Source organism: Leptodactylus fuscus, chromosome 11, assembly GCF_031893055.1.
Source record: "Leptodactylus fuscus isolate aLepFus1 chromosome 11, aLepFus1.hap2, whole genome shotgun sequence".
NCBI lineage: Eukaryota > Metazoa > Chordata > Amphibia > Anura > Leptodactylidae > Leptodactylus > Leptodactylus fuscus.
Window position 1 is genome coordinate 15029169 of NC_134275.1, and position 17534 is coordinate 15046702.

The 17534-nt window shown below is 45.9% G+C and overlaps 1 protein-coding gene across 1 annotated transcript in view; it reads left to right on the forward strand.

Moving 5' to 3' along the window:
• Window positions 1-17534, forward strand: part of EFNB1 (ephrin B1) — a 45307-nt gene that overhangs the window by 15364 nt on the left and 12409 nt on the right. The window lies entirely within an intron of this gene.

The window sequence follows — 17534 nt, forward strand, 5'->3', positions numbered from 1 at the left end:
GTATTTTGTGCCTGAACAGAAGAGGAGGATATTAGAGGTTATCCATTTTCTAATACCAGTGGGCATCAATATTATTTCTGCGGGAGTCCAATACCTAGTACCAAGGCAGCTGCTCATTTACAATAAAAACTATAGCGGCAAGTGTGGGTACTCCAATGCTTGCTCCATAGACTTCAGTGCACTTACACTTGCTGCTAGAGATCGAAAGCGAGTGAACCATAACGGTGATCTGTGGGGGTCCCAGGGGTCCCTCAGATCTAATATTGATGGCCAACTCTAAGGGTAGGCTATTAATTTTAGAAACCGGATAACCCCTTTAGGCCATTTTGTAGGGCATGTTTCCTGTAGCCGGCACTGGTGGCCATTTTGTTTACTACAGTAAGCAAAATGAGCTTCTGCTCCTCATACTAAGGCATGAATTACACAAAGTACCCAAGATGGTTCTTATGTTTTTATATTCTTTGCTCAAGTCAAGAGCGTTCAGACTGGCTTGGTCACAAATTACACCATAGGGCAACTTTTTCTTTCTTCTTTCTATATTGTTGTAATTCAGGCTTAAAACGTTTTGTCCCAAAATACACGCCTTAGTCTTCTATAAGATGTTTGTAACGTGAGCCAGGCCTCATGAGATCTTTACCAAATCAACCTTTAAACTCCGACCTTGGAATGGGCCTCGCTCCTGTGCCGACACAGGTGGGGATCGTTGAGTGACACGGTCTCCCTAGAAACCCAAGCCATCTCAAGGATCAAAGGCGCGGAATGTGTTTGGGGTAGAGCGGGGAGTGTTGACCCTCATGGCTGCACTCGGGGCTAATGATCTAAATTGGGTAGCCTGTAAAACAGCATCATTTTCTCTATCGCACATGACGGGAAGGGCTGGAAATCTGTTAGAACTTTCTTTAGCTAGTTGTATGCATTTTTTTTTTTTAGAATTTTCTTTGTGCCTTTTTCTCTCCTCTTTGGCACGCCACTACGGTGAGGGAGATGAGTTTCAAGCTTATAGTTAGGGCTCCAACTATTGTGTTTAAGGATTTACCTCCTTGCCCATGGACTATTCTCTACAACGTCAATGGTTTAAGAGACACCACATGGTTAGGAGAAGACCGGTGGGTTATATAATCACAAAAACTCTGCTATAGCATCCAGAAAGGCAGATCGGTCAGTATTTTTGATGGCTACCCTGTCAATGGAGCGTTGGATCCACTGGTCATCTGCCGGTGTCTGGCGTCCATGTGTTCAGACGTGTTCCCCGCAGCCTGTTCAGGGCATTAAGGGACTCTTGTACTTATAGTGTAAACTGTGGGTGTCTGTCTTGAAGAAAATCTGTGTCACATTAGCAGATGTCCAGTCGGCGGCACATCGTCTTGCTAACTCCAGCATGTCTTAAGCACATGATGAAAACAGTTTTGTTTGCTCACCTGGTCCTTTCAGTCGGGTGGTCATGCCTGTCTGCTACCAGTCAACGCTCCTAGTTAGTAGGGACACTTCTTTTTTTTTTCGACACTTTCCAGCTTCTAGTATGAGAAGTCCATAAATTCAACCCGTCTTAGAGAATTATTAATGTTTTGAGGTAGACACAACCGTTGTCTTCTCCTCCTTTTAGTGGTCGATTATCTCTTGATTCCAATGAGCAGCGATTTCATGTTGGAAACGACTAGGTTGTTTTCATGCAATAGTGAAAAACTTCTGAAAGTTTTTTCATGACGGCTTTGCATTTCTTGGGTACTCCTTTTTTCACAGACTTGAGTACACTGACCACAATGGACAAAAATGGTCAATGTACCATCAAAATAGAGACTGGCCCCATTCTGAAGGGAGATTTCGTCAGCCGTGTCTGCCAGTTTTCTATATTAGAGGAACGAAATTATGGCTCCTGTTTGGCACCAAATGTGTCGTAATCCCCATTCCAGGCCTTGCTCACACCAGTTTCCGAGTGATGAATGCTGCAGGAAAAATCGCGACGATTGACAGTCAAGCCAAAGTGGATGGGAGTCTAGCGAATACCGTGCCCACTTTACTGTCAAAACTGCAGCTCGGACATGCCGTGATTTCCAAAACTGGCGCAGCTCTGGAAATGGTCAATTATACCTACGGAAACATCAGCGGTTTCCCCATTGTAACAAAGTCCGCAGAGGAAAACTCTGCAATCTTAAGCGCTGCCAGAAGAACCGCGATGCGTTGCTGACGCGATTTTTTTGCTGCGGGATGCCCCATGGATATTTGTAAGGCCAGTCACAATTTCCTTTTGAATGACCTATAAAATCTGGCTTCTGTATTTTTTTTTTTTTCCAGATAAAAATGCTTCTGAAACGGCAAATTTGGTGCAACAACTTTTTCAACCAATCTTTTTTAAAAAATACAATTGTAGAATTTTATTGGAATGTATCTAGCGATTGAGTTTTCTTCCTCCAGACCGCTCTCCATGTTTTATGCCCCACTGTGGGAATGGTTCTCCCTGCCTGGTGGAGGAAATGACCAATTATATTTCTGCAAATTAAAACCGGCCCAGCTGTTGCTCACTGTCCGCCCTCCACCCCGTCCATTATGTGACAGGTGCATGCCTCACACTAAGGGTTAACTAACAGGTGTCACTCCTTTTTCGCCTGTCTTTAGGCTCAGAAATCTGCTTTCTGGTGTAATTATGGGCATGTTGAATAACAAAACACCAGATTTCATGACGTGTCTGTCACAAACGTTGGGTGTCCAGTATTGTGGGCGGCTCGCTTATATCTGCTCTAGTTCTGACACCTGTCTTTCTCACCCCCCCCCCCCTCCACTTCTTTACTATTTGGCACCTTGGCATAATAGTCTATACATTCTCCTCTACTCTTCTATGGTGGGTTAGGGCTCCTTATTGTTTTCCGAGGTTTATGATCACATAAGGTACTTGGTGCTCGAGCGTCTTTGTTGTAGACTCTTTTCTCCCCGAGCAGCTGGGAGGCTTCATGGTTGGGCTTTTTCACTCCTTACTTATGTAACTTTGGCCAAGTAAAGATGGCTGTGCACATGTGGACGTCCCATACAAAAGTCTTGCATCAGTCAGCCGTATCCCTGATGTCCGTGGATGAAGAAGCGTCTCCCGTTGTACAATAGGCGGACAGTAATTGGATTGGTAACGCTTGCTTTTTCCTTACAATGACAGCAGATCACTCTCCAAAATTCCTTAGCCATTATATTTTCAGTTATTGAAAAGATTGGGGTGACTGGGTTTGGAAAGAAGCATGCTCATCTTTAACCCATTAAAGTGGTGGCCCAGGTGTGGGTTTTTTTTTTTGTTTTTTGTTTTTTTTTACGTGGCAAGGCGAATTACAGAAGAAATACTCATTAACTTCGTTGATTTATTAGTACTGAGGTTGGGGCTACATGGTAACTTTGGCCGTGACTCCCATCGCACAGCCAAAGATTGTTGGGTCTTTCAATAATGTTAGTGAATGGTGTTGCTTTGTGACCCTTAGTGTGCTGCAATTGGGACTTCTAGTCCAACGCTGCAACATTTTTGCAAGTTGGGGTGGTTTACAAAGGAGTCCCAGCAGTTGACGGAAGTCATGGCTAAAGTTGCCATGTAGGCCTCAATCCCATGTTACAGTATTGTCTTGTGAGACTCTTGGCTCTACCATGACTTGGGGCCACATAGGTACATCTCAAATGGGTATATCTGGGGTTGTAAGGTTTAGTTAATCCATATATCCAGTTTGGGAATTCTGTGATAAAATGGTGACCATTATCCGACAGAGAGGAGCTGTAAAGAAGGTCGACCTCTTTCTAGAGGTTAGGGCATGGTCTTACATAGCATGGACAACAAATTGATTTTCATTGAAACTGTATAATACCATATTTTTTTTATGCTATATTTTCCGGCGGCGGTGGATTCACTGATCAGTTTGTGTCCTGCAACCTATTCTTTGTAGATAGTTGAATATGTTGCTAATAGGCTTCCAATCCTGTATACCTTTAGTGTAGTCTATTGCCACCAACATGACCGTCGAAGCAAGCGATTGTGGCCACAGGGAGTCACCTGAGTGTGTCTATTTCCAACCCAGCCAGCTCTGGCACGGTGAACACTGACCAAATGAAAGACCAGGGGTCGGTTTTCCCCTTTATTTTTTACCTTACACCACCTGTGGCCCCCTTGGGCTTGCCATTTATTCTGGCCAGCCCCTTTTAACCCATGCGTCTCACTCAATTCACTGCAATTGTCATTCTTAGAACAGCCGAGCATGCTTACATCATCGGCACGCCGCCGCCATTGGCTTTGGCGCATCCCTTGTGTCCCTTCTCTCGCTCTTCTAGTACAAATGATTCTTGGCCGTCTAACTTACTTTTGTTTCGCTAATCTATTTCCATCTCAAGAATCCTCGGCCTGCAGGTAATGTACAATACATATAGTGGGCGTCCATCATTAATGAAATTTCCACAACCCTATAACCTTCAGTTCTCTCCACTTCTGACTGTCTTGCTGTAAGACGTGTAGGAGGAAGCCGGAGCGCAATGAGAACGTCTATAATCTGGCTAGCGTGCAGTGGAAAAAGCCGAAGAGGTGGTTATTGCTCTTCTGTTGGATTCTTTATGTAAAGTTAATTTTTTTTATTTTTCTATAGCAATGTCTGTAGCCAGGCCGTTTTTACATGAGCCGCGGAGTTCATTACTTTCCACTTAAACAAGCTGGTGTCTCCAGAATACTGAAGGGGGGGTATGATGAGAATAGGGTGGGAGTGGACGCTCTTCTCGAGGGAATTGTTTCATTATTGATGTTTTTTATTAGAGGTCAAGGCTTTATTGCCGCCTCTTTCATTCAGGTCAAGGGAAGATATTGTTTCTCCGAGCGGTGCTGACCTGTTGCCTCACATATTAAATCTTCTCTTGTCTCGTCTTGGTCCAGATTAAGAAGCTTCTTGCCAGCTAGGCCCTACCGCCACCTACGTGATGATCAGCATTTCCTTAGCGGGTAGCGTTTGCAGCAGACGGCTTACCAAAGTGACTCTTGCAAGGTGTCTTACTCCATAACGGGTTTCCTTCGACCTATCTGCAACCTCAAAGGAGATGTTAAGAAACGGGTTCCTTACCTAAATCGTTCCTTGTTACCTAGATTGTGATTAACGTCTTGCTCCATTAATTTGAGATTTTGAGGCTTTCCTACGTTCCCAGCTGCAAATTAACTCTCCCATACACCGCTTAGCGGCCCTGGATCCCGCACCTCCCTTCCCTGATCCTTTTCATCAGAACCCGTCTTGTTCTCTTGAGAGGCTCACTGAAGAAGGTGGGGGCTTTGTGAAATTTGTCATGGTCCCTGCACTTTATCCATCTTCTTGAAATAAAGAAATTGGAAGGGTACCGGGGGGGTGGATAATGCTTAGCTCCCTCCCCCTGTCACTCTTGTTCAGAGTCCTCTCACTCTCAATGAGTTTCTGAATAGAAATCTGCAGTAATTGGATGCAAATTATACAGAGGGAGCCCGAGACTGCCTGGAATTCCTTTGGGGGACAGGAGGCGAGGGTATAATTAAGATGGCAGGAATTAGGAAGAAGAACTTGAAGAGAGGGGTGGGGACAAGCATTCATTTGGATTTTAATCCCTTTATTGTTTGAGAGGAAAGGAGTACATTGTGGGCACTGGATACTTCGGGAAAGGGTTAAATGCCCTATAGAATGTGTAAACGAACCCATCGGATTGGCACGTAGCTGGTAAACACCGCCCGTTTTTGGATCTTACGCTTATGGGCCCAGGAAATTCACCTAACCATTTCTTTATGGCATTAGAAGTGGGTGGCGTTCTTAAAGAAAGTGGCTTTTCTCTATGTAGAACATGGATATGACCTCGGTTAGGTGAAGCGCTTTCTGACTATTTTCGTCTGGTTTTCTCGTAGATTCATCTTTGAAATGCATTTTCTGTAGAAGTAGGGTTTTAAGATTTCTGTCTTCAAGGTTGGAGCTTGCAAAGAGTAATTGAGTCCCTTTTTATTGTCCTCAAACCTTTGTTTGCGTTCAGTCTGGTTGTTTCGGAGCACAGATACTCAGTTGTTGGTGGTGATGAGTATAGTCTATACGGCCAGAGACTTGGGCCATATAGTTCCATTCATCATCCATACACCATGCAAAATATATTTTTTGCGGTGACCCTCTGTATAAGAACGCAGAGTCTGCTCCACCTCTGTGTACAACAGGAAAACTGTTCTGCTAATGCATACTGGCCAGGCAGAGGCCAAAAAGACATTTTAGCTCCATTAACACAGTAATTTAACCTGTGCGGATCCACGATTGCACACAATTACAGACCTGCAAAATATGGTCATACAAATGGGGCTTTGTAGAGCTTTCTGCTCCACTGTGACCCTCACACAGTCCAATCTGCTTCACAGTGAACCCCACACAGTACAATTTGCTCCACTGTGACCCTCACATAGTCCAATCTGCTTTACAGTGAACCCCACACAATATAATCTGCTGCACAGTGGTTCCCACACAGTACAATTTGCTCCACAGTGGCCCCACACAATACAATCTATTCCACAGATGGGTGCCCAAAGAGAGGGCTCTGAGTGCCAACTCTGGCACCCATGCCATAGGTTCGCCATCACAGCACTAGGGTGTACAGAAGACACCCTCTTGCCAATTTAACACCAGCGCTAATATCTCTGCGTGGCTAATTGAGATGTCCGAAGCCAAAACTCTTATTAATTTTGGCATTTCTCAGGTTGTCTTGAAGCCGCCCCAAGCCATGGGCTGGTGTAGAAATTGACTAAAACTTACAAATATGGGAAGAATATGCAAATCTGACTTCCATGATGTAATTAGGAAGCCAGTGCCTCAGGCATGCACACCAATAGAGGGCGCTCACTGAGAATGTGCAAGTCTATCTTCCATGATGTAATTAGGAAGACAGAGCTCTTATTCAAGCCAACCAATAGTAATTCTGTCAGATCGAGTTGTCCCCGTCTTGATCGAGCCCTGCTGCCCCAATATAGTTCTTCAAAAGTGATAAGTAGGGCATAAAATGTAGAAACATCACAATTGCACCAAAAATGATCACCTTTATCATGCCTTGTAGAAAATTGGGGTAAAAAGTCTGATCTATCACTAGTGTGAGTGTCTTGCGGTTTCATCTTTTGTTCGCGTCCCATGTTTCGGCAAACAAGTCAATAAGTAACTTTTTTTTTGTTAAAGTTCAGTGATCAGTGTGAAGACGCCGACTTGTACACAAACATGTACCCGTTGTACTAGAAGGTTGGTGCTGCTTTGACGAGTGAAATTTGCCCTTTAGAGTCTCTGGGAAAAGTAAACTTTGGATTATGCTGAGACAGACTAGTCGTCTTGCTTTTCTGAGGCCTGGTTCACATCTGGGTTTGGGGAGTCTACATGGGGACCCTCCCATCGGACTACCGAACGAATTGACAAGCGGTGAGCAGTGAAACCACACGGACCCCATAGACTGGGGTCCGTGTAGTTTCTGGGGTCCGAGTCATGCGGACAAGAAAGTAGATCATGAAGTACTTATGCGGACACTGTGCAGAATTCACATGGACCCCATTATAGGCTATGGGGTCCGTGTGCTTTCATAAGCTCTCTGCTTGCCAATGCAAACTCCCCAAACGGAATATGGAACGCAGATGTGAACCAGGACTGATTTGTACTTTGTTGTGTACTACTTTGACGGTCCTTGCGAATGGTTCTCTCCTAAACTGTATGAACTCGGGATAGTGCAGAATAATGTATGTCATAAAAAGCCAAAACGATGGAATCGGTATGAACACCAAGTCTAATATGGTGTCTTATAGGATCGCTTAGAAATCCTGTTAGTCTAGGGGAGTGCCGACTGTAATAAATTACGGTATAGTAAAATATTTGGTTTCCTATAATGGCATTTTTATATGAGCTGTTATAGCCATCACGTAGACGTCTACGCACGAACCTGGCAAATCGTGGCCTCCCCATATGTCTTTTCTCCATAGGACGCCAGAATATTTAAGATGGTGTCTATGCTCGGGTCTAAACTACCTGCAGGTCTCGCCGCTCTCTGGCTTCTAATGTATTCAATAGAATTGCCTTTCCGCCCAGGAGCCTTGCACTCCCTCACCGCGGGGATTCATCTCCCATGCAGGGAATGAGGTAAGAGGGTGGGCCACTAGCTTCTTTTCATTGCATAGAAGGAGGGAGACATGGGCAGAAAGAAGTTTACTTGACAGGAAATGACAGTAAAGGAACAAAAAAAACCCCCTGAACGACGTGACTGACAGGCCCGGGCTTTTAATTGGCACTGGAAAGGAGACAATGAGCCTCAAGTTCTGTTGTCTGGAGCAGGCAGGAGATCCTGACACAAAAATGGGGCCTAGTGGGCCTTAACCCTTTCAACTTCCTTCTTACTTAGTTTTAACACCTTGTAGGGAGAATGGGGGTTTATTTTTTTGAGGGGGTGGGGGGGAAGTTTAACCTTTTAGCCCAGCCTCGTATTCTATTCTTCTTCTCCAGGCCTCCTTCCTTTTGTTTCGGTGCAATATTTTGTCTCAAAAGTTGGTTAAGATGGACAACCTAATGCTTCGTTGGGTGGCTACCATGCCCGTCTTTGGTCCCTTTTGGCTTGCAGAGGTTTCCCGTCGAGTGTGAAGGGGTCTTGTGGTTTCGAGACGGACACTTTGCTGTAGGGGGTTTGTTTTTTTTTTAATATATTTTTCATCCTTCTCAACTCGGAGGTGAGAAGCTACTGATCGGGAAGACGTGCGGAGATGTTGGGAAAGGGGGGGAAATGGAGGGAAGGGTGGAGGGGGTGAAAGAGAGCAAAAGTTGCTATAGAAACCGGTTTCTGCCTCACTGGTGCATCTTGTAAATCCATTTAGAGACCAGAAAGTGGGTGTGTAGAGCGCACATCAATGGGGGCCGGTGTGTGAAACAGAAGAGGGCTTAAGTGTGTCTGTAAGGGGGGGAGCCCCGTGAATAAGCAGAAGGAATAGAGGCACAAAGAGAGCTCTGCCTGTCCCTTGTCTTGGACAGTCCATTAAGAGTCACCCTTTAACCCCAGACAATAGGGCTATACTTGTCTCAAGTATATAGGCTGGCTCGTTTTCCCCATACTGGCCTCCGGGTGGAGGTTTTTTTTTTAATTAGCCGGGATGGCGTTTGGTTCTCACAGTAAAGATGCTCTCCGCCCCGGCTGTGTACCTCTGCCCCATTACTGTGGCGATCCGCTGCCCGCTCTTATTCCCCCATCTTTTATGCCACAGTTTCTATAGTCGAGCTCTGTTTTAGCCGTTCGCCCCTTGAACATGATCAGTATTACGTAATGATACAGAGCCGCACTATTCATGCTCCGACTCCTCGGGGAATTGGGTGAACTCTCTTCCCTTGGGATTAACCCGTGCAGTAGTAATATATTTTATTTATATGGCGCCAATATATTCCGCAGCACTCTGCAAATTGTAGGAAAAAAAAATACATTGCAGAGTAATAGTCGTATCACACAATGGGACTGAGGGCCCTGCTCACAAGAGCTTACACTCTAATGGACCAGAGCGGTGTGCGCGGTTGTGATCAGTTTTAGGTAGCACTCCACTTGTAAGCAGTTCATATGCAAAAGACAATATAGAAAAAGTCCCCATTTCATGACAGTATATTGATAGTCATGCGTGTAGTATGTTTGATCGTTGTGCATTGTAAGGCCGGGTTCACAACAGCTGTTGTGTTTAGTCTCCATCTCCAGGATCAAAGATGTATTGGGTAGAATACTTCAGTTATCTTGCTTGGTCTTTCAGGTACTGTTCATTAGATCGCCTTGTTTTCCAGGTTTCAGGCCATCTTTGCCAGCTAGCAGCGGTGGCTGGGGTCCTATTGTCACACCCTGTTCCCAGACATGTCTATTCTTATGGTCTTCACTGTGATGGCTAATACCAGGTCTGCAAAATGCATTTAGGTTCTGTTAAGAGTTAGAATGGTGCCTGCTATCTCTTGGTGTAAGCTCAGAGAAGTGTGCAGTTTAGTCTGAGACACCCTGCTTGTCCGAGCTGTTTATTACACAGACTAAGCCTGGCCACTAACTTGTCACTGAATCCAGGCAGTGAGAGGAGAGTATCCCAGCTGGAACGGCCGAGGACAATTTGGCTATTTGGTGCTCTGTGGCACTCAGTAGCCTCAAACGGGGCAGACTGCAGGGGGTAGAATTTTGGCTTATATGTTTTGCATCTATGAACTTGCACCAACAGTGACCATCCAAAATGGAGCTCCCCTACCTCTTGTGATGGTTTTTAGTGTGAGGCCCCATTCACCTCTGCATTTGGGGACCCACCAAACGGAAACCTATACGCATAGGAAAGCGGTGACCTGGGAAACCCACAAACCCCATAGCCTATTACGGGGTCCATTTGGTTTCCGCACAAAATATGCAGAGAGAAAAGTGCTGCTTGCAGGACTATTTTCTCCGCACGTTTCGTGCGGAAACTACATGGACCCCATTATAGTGTATGGGGTCTGCGCGATTCCTGAAGGTAACCGCTTTTTAATGCGTATAGGTTCAGGGGGTCCCTAAACGGAAACCCGAATGCAGATATGAACCGGGCCTATGGAAGTAAAGTGCTGCTGACCGAGTAAAAGGAACATGTTTGAGGCCTCCCCTTTAAAAGCTGACGGCTCTCTGTCAAGTGCAGCGTCTCCCTGACTCCCCATTAAACTAAGCATTTTTGACACTAGGGAATGCCGACGGTGAATAGTTAATTCCTCGACAACATAACAATGTTGTAAAATGTGTTAGGAGTTGCCCTGCAGTTGTCTGTAGACAATTGTGTCATAGAATTAGCCCCTGGTTTCACGTCTGGGCGTCTGCCTGCACAAGAGGGCATCTCGTATATGCCGTTATAGTTATTTTTTTTTCCTTGTTAAATACCTTTTTAGCTGAAGGAAATAGTGCATGCTTGGCACACCTTGCGCAGGCTGCGTCCTGTCTTCACAAAGCTCATTAAACGATTTAATGATGCTTTTTCTCGCTCCTTCTCCCCCCTAACAGTAGCGCAGCGCCTTTCTTTTTTCTTCCCTCAGAACTAGAAAAATCTCCATCTTTTAGACTTCGCCACTAAAGTTATCTGTTGTATAAACTCTGTCACGGTCCTTAGCAGATGACGTAACGTAAAACGGTTATGAAAATTGGACTTTTTTCATGACCAACGTGGGGAAGGCGGTTTCCTAAGTTCTTTATAGACGTGAGTCTGTCGAGGGGTCTGGGAGAAGGAAGGAAAATAGGACATGCCCTGTTAGAATTGGCCACTAAAATGGTGAATTGTCCCTTGGAAATCGGTTGTTCTTAAATGCAGCCATGGGAAAACAGTCATACAGCCGGTTTTCAATGTTATGTGAATAGAGCCTTATGATTGGCGATGATGGCGTGCATACAGGGTTGAGCCGATCTTGAGATTTCAGGATCGATTTTAAAATCCGATTTCTGATCATTTTCCAGCCGATCGTGAAATTTGCTCGATTGGGATCTGATCTTTACTGATCCCAATCGCTCAACCCTAGTCAATGCTTCTCTATGGGAAAAGTCACTTTTAGGGTTGAGCCGATCTTGAGATTTCAAAATCTGATTTCCGATCATTTTCCAGCCAATCGTGAAATTTGCTCAATCCCTGATCGGGATCCGATCTTTTCTGATCCCGATCGCTCAACCCTACCTACGTGTCCATGTTTATTACCACTTTTACCCAGAGGTACCAATTTTCAGGGCATATAGAATTCAAAACATGTCCTATTCTTGCCTTTTTTGTGGCCTATCCTCGCTGACCTAAAGGACTGGGGCCATGGAGGCCCGGCGGCCCAGTTGTCACTCATGTCCTGTTCATTCGTGGCTCGGCGATACACACATGTTCGTTTGCATGTCCCCAACAGAAAAAATAGTTTTAGAATGATAGGAGCAAGAGCGGAATCGGTTGTCACCTTCGTGATGAATGATCCTCTATATAGTCAATGTAACTAGAGATGAGCGAACACTATTCGAAACAGCCGTTTCGAATAGCACGCTCCCATAGAAATGAGTGGACATAGCCGGCACGCGGGCGGTTAAGCAACCAGCCGCTGGCAAAGCCGTTTCCATTCATTTCTATGGGAGCGTGCTATTCGGAACGGCTGTTCCAAATAGTGTTCGCTCATCTCTAAATGTAACACGATGAAAATTTTACTGGCACCGGGTTCAGAGCAAAATGAGCAGAGAAGACACATGATTTCCTATAGAAATTTTTTTTAACTTTTTGCTTTCTGGACTTTAGTGGGCGGTCCTAACCAGTGTTTGCCATTTGTCAATCATGGAGTAGGACCGCCCACTGGACTCTTAACTCCAAATCAGCAGAGGTTTACGTGAATGGCTATCTACATTCGTGGCTCCTCCTATACTATAACTTGCTGCTCGTAGATTGTTCTGAATTATTATATTATTAATACTAATATTTTTTGTGACTGGGTCCGTTATTTGATCAGTGCTCCTCAGTCCCTACAACTAGAGGAAAGTAACGGGCCAGAACCCATGACATTATTAGCATACCGTTTTTAGGCCTAACAATATGTATTACTCTTTTGTCTAAAAACGTAGGTATTTTCTCCAATTTTTACCTGACCCTTTACGGTATCCTGCATCCAGAGGAATTCTTGGAAATAGTCACGGACGGTCGGCGTTGTCAAGGGGCGTAGTCATAATTTAGCTGAAGATTCTACCAATTCGTGCGGCCTGGAGGGATTCAATGAAGGATGTGCTACTAAATATATGGATTGTAGTCCGGCTGTGTTTCTCGGCTTGTTGTAATGTTCCGCTTAGTGACTCCGCTCTCTGGAGAATAATCAACAATAGTATTACAACCCTGGCGGTGAAATTCAGTGGCGGGTTTAGAGGATTTCTGTGAGTGCCGACAAGTATGGTCGCCAGGTAGTTAACCTGGGTTAATACATTCTGGTAAATGTTTGCTGGTGTTTTCCAGTTTCTACATGTTGAGGTCGGTCACATTACTCTAGATTTTACAAGCCGGTTGGTCCACTCCAGGAACAATTATGTTGTTTTTTTGTTTTTGTTTTTTTAACATTCAGTTGAATTTGTACCAACAAAGCTACGGACACGAACGGGATTCAGTAGGGCTCGGGATTCAGTAGGGCTCGGGATTCAGTAGGGCTCGGGATTCAGTAGGGCTCGGGATTCAGTAGGGCTCGGGATTCAGTAGGGCTCGGGATTCAGTAGGGCTCGGGATGCAGTAGGGCTCGGGATGCAGTAGGGCTCGGGATGCAGTAGGGCTCGGGATGCAGTAGGGCTCGGGATGCAGTAGGGCTCGGGATGCAGTAGGGCTCGGGATGCAGTAGGGCTCGGGATGCAGTAGGGCTCGGGATGCAGTAGGGCTCGGGATGCAGTAGGGCTCGGGATGCAGTAGGGCTCGGGATGCAGTAGGGCTCGGGATGCAGTAGGGCTCGGGATGCAGTAGGGCTCGGGATGCAGTAGGGCTCGGGATGCAGTAGGGCTCGGGATGCAGTAGGGCTCGGGATGCAGTAGGGCTCGGGATGCAGTAGGGCTCGGGATGCAGTAGGGCTCGGGATGCAGTAGGGCTCGGGATGCAGTAGGGCTCTTTCGATGTACATATAGGGCTTTTTGCATTGTGTTGCAGATTTTGGCAGAGCCTCCCAATCCTGACTAAGGGCATTCATTGATTTAGTAGAACCCCTGTCCTCATATATTTGTTAGAACCCGCTCGCCCTGGAATATTTTCCATCTCGTCGGTGGACGCCGGGTTTATGTTTGTTACTGTTATCGATACCTGATGGGATGGTGTCAGGTGAAGCAGATGGAGCTGGTGAATGATCACTCCCTATGAATTCTTCGAGATTTAGAGGGTTTTGTTCAACTTCTCTTGCCCCGTTGCCAACTGGCTTCTCCGTCCCACCCCCTCTGTGCCAGTCTTTATGCGGCTGAATGGGCGAGGAATGTAAGCCGCATTACACAGCTTTGATCGTTCACTTCCCCACTTCATGAGGGTAAGGGGAGTTGTGGGGACTTGAGAGGGGGGCTTGTTTAGACTCTCTCATATGCAAATTATTGGCATTGAGAGCTGTGGAACGTAATGAGATAACACGGCTTTAGAGACCCCAGCACAATCGTGGAAATCCTAAAACAAAAGCCAAGCCGGGGACGTGAAAGGGATTTGTCAGGCGGAGACTGGGGGGGATCCTTGTTCTCCCCCTCCCGGCACACACACAACAGATTTCTTTCCCACCCCCAGTGGAGCCAAAAGCCCTAAGGATATGCAGATTTTCCATTTTAATATTCATGAACTTGTCAGGCAGAGGTTCTCGCCTGGCAACTTACTTCTAACTTTTTTTTTCTAAACTTCATCCCTAGCGGCACTAGAGGGGAACATGAACGACCGTCTGATCCATGGCGAAATGGTCGGCGCTTGTGCTCTAGGATAAGGGTGCGTGCAGATCTGTAGACTTCTTCATAGCCTTCCTTGGGGATGCTGAATCACTTCTCTGGTTGTCTAGAGCCCGCAGGTCCACGCATGTCACCGTACACGCATTAAACACACGCATTTATCACACAGCTTGTGAATCCGGCCTAGCAACAAAGCATTTCTTGTTTACCCAACTCGGAGGGATCATTTTTCAGACCTCACAAATCCCCTCTTCACCTTTCCCATCAGAAAACACCTCCCTGAACAATAAGAAAATTGGGGCCTGCCACCTGATAGCTCTCCCAAGGAACCCGGGAGAGAGGAATGTGCAGAGCGAACCGGCTCCTATGAGACGGCCTTTGTGTTCTGTGTCTGAATTTGCAGGGGGACGCCCTGCCGAGGCTTTATGTCTTTCCCTGGAGACTGCAATATATATGTTTGTGTGTAGAAATATATCTTTTATATGAACCCAGAAGGGCTCAGACCTTCCCCCGTATGCTAAGTAACTCCAGCATTAACCACTTCATACCCTCGGCCATGGCTGCTGAATGCTGCGGCATTGTCACGCTTTGCACTTTTGTCTCTTCTTGCGTCTTTTGTTTTCTCGTGGGAACGTACTCCTAACCTGTTTATCTAGTTAAACGTTGTAATGGGCCATAGGTGGGCACACGATGTATGGGAAAATGGGTAAGTCATTTGTGGCTGCCACTCCTATTATTAAAGGTTTATGTAAGTTCTCCTTGTCTGGTTTTATAGTCCGAGTTGCCCAGTTGCCTACAAATATTGTCCTCGATGGGGCTGTAATGTTATATATGTGCCTTTATAGGACTTGAAGTGTCTGCTATTTCTCCAAAGCTCGGTTCAACCAAGTACATGCATGCTCGGTTCAGCCAAGCATGCATGTGTCCTGAATAGGATTCAGAAGAAGAGATGTTTCTCATCTTCCTATACATTTACTATTGGGGTAAACGCGTCAGCCAGTATTGGTCTATGACCAGATTCTAGTTGCACTTACAGCAATTCTTTGGGTTAGTAGCCACATATTAAATCCTTTGTAACTACCCATTACCGTTGTCTCCAGTCGGAGATTGCATTTGCTGTGTAGGATATTAGATGATCTACACGAACAAGGAATTTCCGTGTCTGAAATGTGCATTTTAGCGTGAAGTGCGTGTCGCTGCTCCCTTCTGCAGCAGGTCAGACTGGAAACTCTCATTCATCTGCTTCTACTGGGACCAGTAATGAGATCGAGCAGACTCTGGCGAGTGTATGGTTAAATATTTAACAAGACGCGTTTTCATGGTAAACCTGTCTTTATTGTACTATAAATGAGAGAGCGTCCATTAGTCAAACGTGCGGATGGCTGCTGGGTAAAGCTTTCCAGACAGAAAACGTATTCGCCCCTCTCCCTTCTCAGTCTTGTTACCCATAGGCTTCTGCGGTCGGTGTTATTCCGTAGATCTCTTAGTGATTTATACAAGTCAGGTTTATTCTTCACTTAGAGAGGATCTGTCGCCACTTCTGACGTGTCTGTTTCAGTAAATCCCATGGAATAACAATTCTGGAGCATCTCTTATTAGAACTGTGGTGTATTGTTCCTCTGTTATTCCTCCTAGAAATAAACAAAGTGTAATGGAGCTTCCCTTGTCAAGAACGTGTCCCTACACGTGTGCACATGTGCTTAAAGGGATCCTATCATTAAAACGCAATTTTTTTGTGACCAACACGTTGGAATAGCCTTAAGAAAGGTTATTCTTCTCCTACCTTTAGATGTCTTCTCTGCGCCGCTGTTCAGAAGAAATCCCGGTTTTGGTTGTAAGCAAATAAGTTTTCTCGCAGCACTGGGGGCGGGCCCCAGCGCTCAAACAGCACTGGGGGCATCACCAATGCTGCGAGAGAACTCTCCAGTGCTGCCTCCATCTTCTTCAGGAACGGCCTCTTCACGAGTCTTCTTTCGGTGCTTAGGGTCAAACTTCTAGGCCTCAGGAAGAGCCGACGGCGCATGCCCGCGGCCACAAGAAAAATGGCCGCTTACACAGTAAGTAAACAGCCATTTTCTTGTGGCCTTTGGGCATGCACAGTCGGCTCTGTCCGAGGCCTAGAAGTTTGACCCCCAGCACTGGAAGAAGACGCGTGCAGAGGCCGTTCCTGAAGAAGATAGAGGTGGCGCTGGAGAGTTCTCTCGCAACATTGGGGACACCCCCAGTGCTGTTTGAGCGCTGAGGACCGCCCCCAGTGCTGCGAGAACTTATTTGCATACCGACCAAAACCGGGATTTCTACCGAACGGCGGTGAGTAGAAGACATCTAAAGGTAGGAGACAAATAGCCTTTCTTAAGGCTATTCCTACGTGTTGGTCACAATTTTTTTTTTTTTAATGATAGGATCCCTTTAAAAAGTGCAAAATAAACTATGCATGGAGATGCTGGAAATCTCATTGTTTTCAACCTTGGGGTTGACAGGCCGACACGTTCCGGTACTGTTCACATTGATGACAGCCTGCAGAGGTTTTTCAGATACTTCTGCTCTTCCCCAGGCGTGGCGTATATCGTATAATAAATTCAAGAAAGTTCTTACAGGTGTACACGTTGCGGGGGTTGTGTGAAGCCGCCTGGGGGTTCAGTCAGACGTCAGACATTCACACGTGTACGTGTCTGCACCTATAGGCTTGGCCTAAAATGACCTTTAGACCTTGTTTATGTCTCTGGCGGAGTTGTGACTTTCTCCCCCTGGAGTTTTTAGCCTTCCCTGTATGCTATCCTCTCATTTCCAGTCGTACCTGACCTACTTGGAGGAGGACGGGTGTCTTACTAATTCTGTCTGTGTGATGCCAGCTGCCTGTATGCCTGCAGCACGCACACGCCCTGTCTCCCCACAGGTTTTGTTCATTTTGGGAGATCTCCAAATGCCAAGCCCCGGTTTAAGCTCCAGTATTGGCTTGGCTTCTGTGCTCCCATTTCCTTGCTGCAGGCACTTGATGTCCCGATGACGTCGTCAATCTCGTCTTGGATGTTTTTTCATTCTGCACCTTCCCTTCCTTTATGTATAAAAAGATTCATGTGTTTGGGGATGCAAAAGGTGGGGTGGTGAGATGTCATGAGGATGCAAGGTGAAAGGTATGATGAATGTGAGAAATGTCTGCA